Source organism: Schistocerca serialis, chromosome 4 (genome assembly GCF_023864345.2).
Source record: "Schistocerca serialis cubense isolate TAMUIC-IGC-003099 chromosome 4, iqSchSeri2.2, whole genome shotgun sequence".
Classification (NCBI taxonomy): domain Eukaryota; kingdom Metazoa; phylum Arthropoda; class Insecta; order Orthoptera; family Acrididae; genus Schistocerca; species Schistocerca serialis.
The window spans coordinates 817,879,278-817,891,056 of NC_064641.1; the positions used below are offsets into that span (position 1 = coordinate 817,879,278).

An 11,779-nucleotide genomic window follows, 5' to 3' on the forward strand; every position below is an offset into this window, starting at 1 on the left:
TACACAGGGAATATCAGTGCGAGCTGAAATTTCAGAACCACTGAATAGTGATGAAAATTTCCGTGACAGGACAACGTGGTGCAAAAGCTACAGAACCTGGACGATCGAGCAATGGAAGCGAGTCATCTGGTCGGATGAGTCTTGTTTCACACTGTTTCCAAACTCTCGCTGAGTTGACGTCCCAGTTGTGAAACACGGCTCGGGTTTGGTGATGAATTGGGTAACCAAATAGTGGTATTCCATAGCCGCCATGTTTACCGTACAAGGTCGCATTAATGCCAAGGATTGTATAACCATTTTGCCTGATCAGGTCTATCCCATGGTACAATGTTTGTTCTCCAATGATGATAATGTGTTCCAAAACGACAGAGCTCTTCTTCGCACAGCTCGCATTGTCCGTGGCTGGTTTTTCGAGCACGAGGATGAACTGTCGCATCTCCACTGGCCACCACAGTGACCAGATCTCAATATTATTGAGCACTTGTGGTATACTTTGGAGAGAAGGGTGCGTGATCTCTACTGACACCATCGTTACGTAAACTTGCCACTTTTTTGCAGGAAGTATGGTAGACGATTCTCTTTAAAACCACACAGGACCTGTATTTACCCATTCCAAGTTGAGTAGAAACTGTTTTGAATGCCAACGAGATTACTACACCACATTTGGCATATTAATGTGTTGTGTTTTTCGTGTTTGCATATTTTTGTCTACCTCCTGTATACAGCACTGATGAGCAAAATATTTTGACCTCCTGCTTAGTAACGAGCTGATCCACGGTTCTGACACAATATGGTAGTGATTCTGCGTGCCAAGGATTCGACAAGTCCTAGGCAGCTTTTCGGAGGTGCTTTGCGACAGATATCTACACACAGGTCCCCTAAATTACAGGGCAGCGCTTTGTGGGCGCGTTCAGACTAATCTGCAGTCCAAAACGTCAACGTGATTTCACTATCACGCTCCTGAAACCACGATTCTGGTCATGTGACATGAGCAGTTGTCCTGGTGGAAGATGTCATCACCATCGTCGAAGACATTAAAAGTCAAAAATGTTCAAATGTGTGTGATATCTTATGGAACTTAACTGCTAAGATCATCAGTCCCTAAGCTTACACACTAATTAACCTAAATTATCCTAAGGACAAACACACACACCCATGCCCGAGGGAGGACTCGAACCTCCGCCGGTACCAGCAGCACAGTCCATGACTGATTAAAAGTCACGGAATGCAGTTAATCCGCAATGTGTTCGCGTTGTCCACAGCTGTCAGGCAGAGGACCCATTATAGCCCAGACGACTGTCCCCCATAACATAATACTGCCCTCACCGACAGCATCCACGGCGCGGGCCGTCTAGTGAACAGCAGTTTGCCTGGATGACGGCGTATCTGGATACGACCATCGCTCTGACGTAACGAGAAACATGAGTCATCCGACCAGATGACACGTTTATGCTGATCCATGGCCCAATCTCGATGTCCTGTACCCTCTGCAATGGTAACTGACGATGTCACTGGGTCAACATGAGAAAACGTAAGGATCGTCCACTGCGGAGCCCCATTATCAACATAGTGTGCTGAATAGTGTTGTCCGAAACACTACTGCGTGCAGCAGCATTCTAATCTGTCGTTAGATCTGCCACAGATCGCGTTTCTCCTGGTTTACAGAATACGCCAGCTTCCGACCTCCACGTTCTGTGATAAGGCGTGAACGTCTCCTACTTGTTGTGGTACGTCTTCCAACTACTTTCTATAGATCCTGACGCCAGTAGAACGCGAACAGCCGATCATCTTCGCCATTTTCGAGACGCTCGTTCCCAGTCGCCAGGCCCTTTTTCAAAGCTGTTTATCTCTTCGTCAGTGGATTTCGCGATCTGCGGCCCGTTCGTCGTTAGAATGATTACCCATTCGTCTTTGTTCCGCTTGTGTTCTCTACTTACGGGAGCACGTGCTTGCAACAGCTCAAATATCAACATTCGTACATCGATATTATACTGTCGAAATGTTGTCCTCTAACGGGATGTAATAATCCCAATTCCAATTATGTCAGGCTCTGGCAGGGGGGAAAACTACCGTGCATTCTGTTTAGTAAGTCATCACTGTAGTACTTACACGTATTAATCACAGAAGAATGGACAAACTAGAAGAAGTAGACCTCGGGTGAGATCACTTTGGATTCCAGAAGCAATACTGTCCACGTACCGATCGAAACGGAAACGTATTGGGGTTGTGAGAGTGGACTCTCCAAGGTTGCCAAGGCTTGATATAACGATCAAGTTCAAATGGATGCAGGGCACAGTTAGCGTGGGGAGCCGCATGAAACCTCTCTTCACACTGAAAGCTAAGTAGTCCGGCTTCCCTTAGTCTTTTGCACATAGCGTGTAAAGAAACTATTTTTAAGTGTAGATTCATAAGTAGAACTGAAAAATTTTAAGTTCATTAAAGTTAAATTTAAGTCATAACCCAGATTGCCTTTTCCCCCCCCTCATAAAGCAGAACTCTTTTTTTCTTTTGGAGTCTACATTACCCCTGTTTAGCTTGAGTTGATGTTCATCTTATACGCTCTTTTCAAGACACAATTAGTTCGCACAACTGATCTAAGTCGTACGGCTTTTCTGACATATTTACTTTGTCATTTTTTCCCCCACTAATCCGTAGCGAGGTGGCACAGTGGTTAGCAAGGTGGACTCGCATTTGGAAGGACGATGGTTCAGATCCACGTGTGTTTTCCGTGATTAGCCTAAATCGCTCCAACAAATGATGGGACGGTTCCTGTGGAAACGGCACTGTCGATTTCCTTCCCCATGCTTTCGTAATCAGATCTTGTGCTCCGTTTATAACGACCGCGTTGTTTACGGGACGTTAATCTTCCTTCCTCCCTCTTTTTGTTCTGCTAATATTCGTTTACCTGTATTACTAACCTACTTTAGGCATGTTACTACTGACCAACGTCCAAAGAGACTAAACCTGGGAATTTTAGCAGCTGTCCCGATACTTGGTCATTACGTTAGATACAAAAAGTCTAGTGAGGGTCCATCACTCATGTTATGTGTCAAATATCTCAAGAATAGTTGATGGTTTTTGCTTACTATAGAGTTGTAACCTTATACGGAAAGAAGTAGATAGAGGACAAATTGTGCTGTACGAGTGTTCAAAAGAAAGGCCGGCCGCTGTGGCCGAGCGGTTCTAGGCGCTTCAGTCGGGAACCGCACTGCTGCTACGGTCGCAGGTTCGAATCCTGGCTCGGGCATGGATGTGTGTGATGTCCGTAGGTTAGTTAGGTTTAAGTAGTTCTAACAAGGGAACCTCCTCATCGCACCCCTCTCAGATTTAGTTATAAGTTGGCACAGTGGATAGGCCTTGAAAAATTGAACACAGATCAATCGACAAAACAGGAAGAAGTTGTGTGGAACTATGAAAAAAATAAGCGAAATATACAAACTGAGTAGTCCATGAACAAGATAGGCAACATCAAGGATAGTGTGAGATCACGACCGCCGTGGTCCCGTGGTTAGCGTGATCATCTGCAGAACGAGTAAAAAGTTTAATTTTTTATTTTCAGACAATAATCAAAGTTCAGGCACTCACACATAATCAACTTCGCTCTCCAAAATTCCAGGACATGTTCAGATTTGCTTGGACATATGCAGATTTTGACGGTCTACACACGGAAAAATTTGAAAACGTTAAAAACATATGTTTTGACAGAGCACAGAGAAAACTGTGCGACTGTGAAACTGTTGCATTCATTTGTTGCAGTTTATGTGACAAAATCTTATGTTTTCACCACTTTTTTGGAGTGATTATCACATCCACAAGAAAACCTAAAACGGGCAATGTACAAGAATCTTTTTACCCATTCACCAAGTGTGCAAGTTAGGTGGGTCGACAACATATTTCTGTCATGTGACGCACATGCCGTCACCAGTGTCGTATAGAATATATCAGACGTGTTTTCCTGTGGAGGAATCGTTTGACCTATGACCTTGCGATCAAATATGTTTTCGGTTTCCGTTGGAGAGGCACGTCCTTTCGTCTACTAATCGCATGGTTTTGCTGTGAGGTCGCAAAACACAGACACTAAACTTATTACAGTGAACAGAGACGTCAATGAACGAACGGACAGATCATAACTGCGAAAATAAAGAAAGTAAACTTTTCACTCGAGGGAAGACTTGAACCACGGGACCACGGCACTCCTGAACTCACATTATCCTTTGTGTTGCTTATCTTACGCATGGACTACTTAGTTTGTATATTTTGCTTATTTTTTTCATAGTTCCATATAACTTCTTCCTGTTTTCTCGATTGATCTGTGTTCAGTTTTTCAAGGCCTATACACTGTGCCAACTTCTAATTAAATCTGAAGGGGCTGCGATGGGGAGGTTCCCTTCTAAGTCTAGGGAACTGATGACCTCAGATGTTAAATCCCATAGTGCTTAGAGCCATGTGAACCATTTTTTTTTTCAAAAGAAAAGGTACGAAACAACACCGTGGGTATAATTGAAGCCTTTATTCAAAAGTAATGACCAGAGGCCTGAGCATAACCATCTCACTGTTTCATAAGCCTAAGATTTCCCTTTTCCCAGAATTTCTGTGGCTGTGACAGGAACCAGTCCCCCACTGTGTCCTTCAGTTCGCCATCCAAGTTGAAGCGCTTCCCTTTGAGATGTTTCTTCAGCGGACCAAAGACGTAGAAGTCGCAGGTACTATATATCTGGGCTATAGAGCGGATGCTCAAGCTCCACCATCTTGAACTTTGCCATTACACCTTGTGTGACCTTCAAGACGTGCGGACGCACTTTATCGTGGAGCTGAATCACTTCCTCCGTGAGCAGCCCGGGCCGTTTGCTCTTGATGAACTTGCGTAGGTTATGGAGAGTGTCGCAGCAGACGTCACTGTTAATGGTTTTTCCGTGCTCGACCAATTCGATGAGTATCGGACCATGGGTGTCGAAAAATACGGTGAGCAGCACCTTGCCCGCTGAGTGCTTTGAATTTATAGGGGGAGATGACGTCGCTTGCTTCAGCTGCGTAGATGTCTTACTACGTTGTTTCAAAGCGGCATATGCAAATTTTCAAGCGGTTTGATTGTTACGACACTTCGTAGCTTCTCATTTGAACACTCCTCGTAAAAATGGTTCAAATGGCTCTAAGCGCTGTGGGACTTAACAACTGAGGTCATCAGTCCCCTAGACTTAGAACTACACTACTGGCCATTAAAATTGCTACACCAAGAAGAAATGCAGATGATAAACGGGTATTCATTGGACAAATATATTATACTAGAACTGACATGTCATTACCCTTTCACCTAATTTGGGTACATAGATCCTGAGAAATCAGTACCCAGAACAACCACCTCTGGCCGTAATAACGGCCTTCATACGCCTGGGCATTGAGTCAAACAGAGCTCGGATGGCGTGTACAGGTACAGCTGCCCATGCAGCTTCAACACGATACCACAGTTCATCAAGAGTAGTGACTGGCGTATTGTGACGAGCCAGTTGCTCGGCCACCATTGACCAGACGTTTTCAGTTGGTGAGAGATCTGTAGAATGTGCTGGCCAGGGTAGCAGTCGAACATTTTCTGTATCCAGAAAGGCCCGTAAAGGACCTGCAACACGCGGTCGTGCATTATCCTGCTGAAATGTAGGGTTTCGCAGGGATCGAATGAAGGGTAGAGCCACGGGTCGTAACACATCTGAAAAGTAACGTCCACTGTTCAAAGTGCCGTCAATGGGAACAATAGGTGACCGAGACATGTAACCAATCTCACCCCATACCATCACGCCGGGTGATACGCCAGTATAGCGATGACGAATACACGCTTCCAATGTACGTTCACCGCGATGTCGCCAAACACGGATGCGACCATCATGATGCTGTAAACAGAACCTGGATTCATCCGAAAAAATGACGTTTTGCTATTCGTGTACCCAGGTTCGTCGTTGAGTACACCATCGCAGGCGCTCCTGTCTGTGATGCAGCGTCAAGGGCAACCGCAGCCATGGTCTCCGAGCTGATAGTCCATGCTGCTGCAAACGTCGTCGAACTGTTCATACAGATGGTTGTTGTCTTGCAAACGTATCATCTGTTGACTCAGCGATCGAGACGTGGCTGCACGATCCGTTACAACCATGCGTATAAGATGCCTGTCACGTCGACTGCTAGTGATAGGAGGCCGTTGGGATCCAGCACGGCGTCCCGTATTACTGTCCTGAACACACCGATTCCCTATTCTGCTAACAGTGATTGGATCTCGACCAACGCGAGCAGCAATGTCGCGATGCGATAAACCGTAATCGCGATAGGCTACAATCCGACCTTTATCAAAGTCGAAAACGTGTCGGTACCTATTTCCCTTCCTTACACGAGGCATTACAACAAGGTTTCACCAGGCAACGCCGGTCAACTGCTGTTTGTGTATGAGAAATCGGTTTTAAACTTTCCTCATGTCAGCACGTTGTAGGTGTCGCCATCGGCGCCAACCTTGTGTGAATGCTCTGAAATGCTAATCATTTGCATATTACAGCATCTTCTTCCTGTCGGTTAAATTTCGTTCTGTAGCACGTCATCTTCGGGGTGTAGCAATTTTAATGGCCAGTAGTGTACTTAAACCTAACTAACCTAATGACATCACACACATCCATGCCCGAGGCAGGATTCGAACCGGCGACCGTAGCAGCAGCGCGGTACCGGACTGAAGCCCCTAGAACCGCTCGGCCACAGCGGCGGGCACCCCTCGTAACTAGTGGCCCCTTTGTGAGTAACATTGTTCGTTAGAAATATCAGATAATTCTAATTTGTAGAGGAACCGACACATTAACATTCTGCCGTCCGGCCACACTACAGTGGTATCGTGCGCGAAATAGCGGTCAACAGCCGGCGACAGCACTTTAGTATCTTTTGCATTCTGTTGGTGTTTTGTTTAGGTAACAATAAGTTTGTTTTTATAAGTACTTTGCCCTTTCATCATGGCAGATGAAAGAGACGATACGATTATTTAAGATACATTCGTGGAGCAAAACTTAGAGGTTGCCACGACATCGTGTACGTCTCATCATGGTCCGGTTGACAGACTTTCCGGTCACATAAAGCAACACCAACGAATAGGCCCACGTATTTCCGAAACGAATAAACGAAAACGAAGAAACTGCCATATATGTTCCAAAAACGAAAAAAAAAGAACAACAAACTTAATGTGCAAGTCTTGTGGAGTTGCGTTACATCTTGGAAACTGTTTTTCTGCGTATCATATGAAAGAGAAATACTAAGTACCAAAGACAATGCAAATAAGCAAAGATATGAAACAAAAAATTTTGTATTTATTTACGTATGTAGATCTTCGAAATTCCACTTAAGTAGGGGAACAGAGTCGAGAACTTATGAGAACTAACGATGAGATTAGTAAAACGTAACAATTTATAATCTCCCGATAATGTCAAGAACGGCCGGCGACAAGCCAAGTAATTCGAATTATCGCTGCCGGCGCCAAGCGAATAAATTTGTACGAGACGTGCGGGTGGCAAAGTATTAATAGAGAATTATTGTTGATGCGTTTGCTATAGGGAAAAACAGGTAGCTACATATTATGCAGAACGATAGTAACCTATAGTCAGTGTAAGGATAGGATCCTATTCAATTACAGTTTATCGAATGATTAGCACCAAAGCAGTACAAAGTAAATACACGCTGTGCTAAATAATACAGATTGTGTAAATGTGACACCATTCATTGTGAAAACTGTTGTATCCTGACACTGCCGTTAAGTTATTATACTATCGTCGTGCATTATATCGGTGGTGCGGATTCGAACGTCGTAGCTTTGTGACCGCGAGGGGGGGGGGGGGGGGCGTGTCGTTTTGGACTGTGATTGCCTAAGATACCGGTAGAGATCGGACCTGTGCTACGACAGTGACAACATCATTGCAGGTGCGCAGTAGCCATTTCCGAATCCCTTGCGCACTCCGCTTTGCTTCGCTTTGTAGTGCGCGTTGCTCTTGTTTTTCCTTATTTTGAAATAGGTAAAGAGATAAATGCTGGTCCGTAACAGGTGCGAGTACGAGTCCCACGAGACCAGATGGGATGGGCGGCCCCTAGGACGATGCGTAAGTTCTGCTTTCGCAGAAGCGCAAAAGACGGGGGTAGTTTCCCAGCATTACGAGGAAGAGGCGGGGCTTTTTCCCCTAAACCTCTGCTCTCCCCGCTGCGGTGTAAATTCTCGTTTGAAACTGTTCCGACGTAACGATAAGCGCAGGCACGGAAGATGAAGAACGCAAGAGCAGAGAAAGGCTGTGAGAGGAGGTCAGGCAATAGTACACTCACAAGGACCGCACCACGACAGGAGCGGCCTCTATGCGAAGAGAATATAAGCGCTTCTCCTGCCTACCTCGTGCGGAGAGTAGAAGACGGATACTAGTAGTCCCGGACTAGAAGAGAGCACTACGATAGCCGTTATTAGTGATCCATATGAACTGTCTGACAAACTTGCATGGACATTGTATATAGTGAAGGACATTAGTTGCATAACGCCCGTCACTTGCGACACCATTGTAAACCAAAGTTAAGTATTGTCAATTTACTAAATTATAATAAAAACCATTAATGTGATTTGCCTGAATTCTTGTGTAGCTATCTGAGAAAGCAGCAGTCTTTAGGCACTCTAAAAGAGACGAGTGGGCAAGGACCCCACAGAAACTTACTGGCAGATTAAAACTGTGTGCCGGCCGCTGTGGGCGAGCGGTTCTAGGCGCTTCAGTCTGGAACCCCGCGACCGCTACGGTCGCAGGTTCGAATCCTGCCTCGGGCATGGATGTGTATGATGTCCTTAGGTTAGTTAGGTTTAAGTAGTTCTAAGCTCTATGGGACTGATGACCTCAGATGTTAAGTCCCGTAAGGCTCAGAGCCATTTTAACACTGTGTAAGTAGGCTGTTTAGGTTTTTATGTTGGTAACGCCAGGTAGCGCTCTGTATGAAAATCACTGACTGTGCTGTGTGCGGTCTGTGGCTGCTTTGCATTGTTGGAACATTGTTATTGTAGTGTTGGGCAGTTGGCTGTTAACAGCGCGTAGCGTTGCGCAGTTGGAAGTAAGCCGCCAGCAGTGGTGGATGTGCGGAGAGAGATGGCAGAATTTTGAGAGCGGACGATCTGGACGTGCGTCCGCCAGAAAGAGTAAATTTGTAATACTGGATATCATGAACAGATATATATATTATGACTTTTGAACACTATTACGGTAAATACATTGTTTGTTCTCTATCAAAATCTTTCAATTGCTTAGTATCCCTATCAGTAGTTAGTGCCTTCAGTAGTTAGAACCTTTACCTTTTATTTAGCTGGCAGTATTGGCGCTCGCTGTTTTGCAGTAGTTCGAGTAACGAAGATTTTTGTGAGGTAAGTGATTCATGAAAGGTATAGGTTATTGTTAGTCAGGGCCATTCTTTTGTAGGGATTATTGAAAGTCAGATTGTGTTGCGCTAAAAATATTGTGTGTCACTTTAGTGTTGACCAGAATAAGTAAAGAGCGAAATGTCTGAGTACGTTCTGTTCTGCTCAGCTGTTTAAAAATCAAGTAACGTAAGGGGTTTATCAGCACAGTAATTCATAAACATTTCTAATGGGACGTTTCAACTGTGTGGCCATCCGAGACTCGAACTCGGTACCTTTTCCTTTCGCGGACAAGTGCTCTACCATCTGAGCTACTCAAGCACGACTCACCAGCCATCCTCACAGTTTTACTTCCTACCTTCCAAATTTCACAGACGCTCTCCTGCGAAACTTGCAGAATTAGAACTCCTGGAGGAAAGCATGTTGTGGAGACATGGCTTTGCCACAGCCTGTAGGATGTTTCCAGAATGAGATTTTCATTCTGCAGCAGTGTGTGCGCTGATACGAAACTTCCTGGCAGATTTTGTGCCAGACCGAGAGCGAACTCGGGACCTTTGCCGCACTTGCCCGCGAAAGGCAAAGGTCCCGAGTTCGCGACACGGTCCGGTATATATTTTTAATCTCCCAGGAAGTTTCATATCAGCGCACACTCCGCTGCAGAGTGAAAATTTCATTCTGTAAATTCTCATTTTTTTTTTTTTTTTTACTTTCTGCGGTCGACTGCCATGTTGGAGTGTCCGCACTTCATCTATGTGTGACTCCCTAGTGTAAAAAAAGCTCAGTATTAGTAAGTTAATGTCGATAATTACGTAATATTATAAGGGCAGGCAAATCCAAATGAGGCAGATGGAAAAAAATAAGTAAACTGTCAATACAATGTTTCCTACGGTGAGACAAGATGGTCAGTGCCTTCATGGAAAAATGTTCGCTGCTGCCTCCGGGACCATCACTGTAACACAGGATACACCTCCTCATCCGAAGCAAATCGGCGGCCACGTACGTCTTTCTTCAGAGTTCCAAAAGTATGGAAGTCGCGTGGCGAGAGATCGAGACTGTATGGAGAATGTGTAAGGGCTTCCCAGCGAAACTTCTGCGTCTTGGTCGCAACAAGCTTGGCACCATGCGGGCGGGCATTATCCTGCAACCGAATGATGCCGTCCGTCAACATTCCTGGTCGTTTGGACTTGATGGCGCGCTGTTTCAATTTCTGCAAAGTGTCCACGTACCGCTGTGCATTAATTGTGGCGCCGTGTTTCAGAAAGTCAACGAGGAGCGGGCTCTTTCAGTCAAAGAAAAAGATTATGGTTCTCCAGAAGCTGGCGAGCCTGTTGTTTCGACTGTGTTGCAGTAGATTCGCTGGGAAGCCATTAAGCATCATCCATACAGTCCTTGTCCCTTCCACGAGATTTACTTAGTTCTGGTCCACTAACGGGAGACATTGTTGGTCGTCGATTTGCTTCGGACGAAGCACGCCTGGGTACAATCGTGGTTCCGCAGGCAACCGCAAACATTTTTCCATGAAGGCATCCACCGTCTTGTCTCGCAGTGGCATAAATGCAGTAACAGTTACGGCAATTACTTTTGAAGTAATGAACAGTTTACTTTTTTCCGTGTGTCTCGTGTTCATTTGGCTACCCTTGTAGAAATTAGAATCCCCACAGTGTTTGTATTGAAGTGGGTTCAAAATGGCTCAAATGGCTCTGAGCACTATGGGACTTAACATCTGAGGTCATCAGTCCCCTAGAACATAGAACTACTTAAACCTAACTAACCTAAGGACATCACACAATCCATGCCGGAGGCAGGATGCGAACCTGCGACCGTAGCAGTCGCGTGGGTCCGGACTGCAGCGCCTAGAACCGCGTGGCCACCGCGATCGGCATTGAAGTGGGTATGTAGTACAGTGGTCACCATTTGAATTGCTCTCTATTCACTGTCACTTTATATCACTATACAATTGTGCCACTGCATTAAGTAAAAGCCACTATTGTAAGATATTTGAAAAATAACGCCAGCGGTTAGCACTCGTTTTATCATTTTCCGACGTCTGCCCCCGGTAGCTGAGTGACGTACTTGCTTCGGCAGTACATATGCTAAAATTGAAACGATACAGAGAAGATTAGCGCCGGCACGGTAGCTCAGCGTGCTCGCTCAGACGGTTAGCTACCCTCTGTAATAAAAAAACTGAATGAACAGATCAACAAAGAACCTGAATGAGTGTCATCGGATGTCCGCCCCGGACAAATTCAACGAACAATATAGAACAAAAAGAGATTTAAAAAACGGGTCAGCGCGACAGAATGTCAATTTTAAGGGCCCGGGTTCGATTCCCGGCTGGGTCGGAGATTTTCTCCGCTCAGAGACTTGGTGTTGTGTTGTCCTAATCATCAT

At 45.3% G+C, this 11,779-nt stretch overlaps 1 pseudogene; it reads left to right on the forward strand.

Annotated features, from left to right (window-relative positions):
• The first annotated feature begins 11,457 nt into the window (after positions 1-11,457).
• Positions 11,458-11,512, forward strand: LOC126476751 (U6 spliceosomal RNA; annotated as a pseudogene).
• Positions 11,513-11,779: the final 267 nt, after the last annotated feature.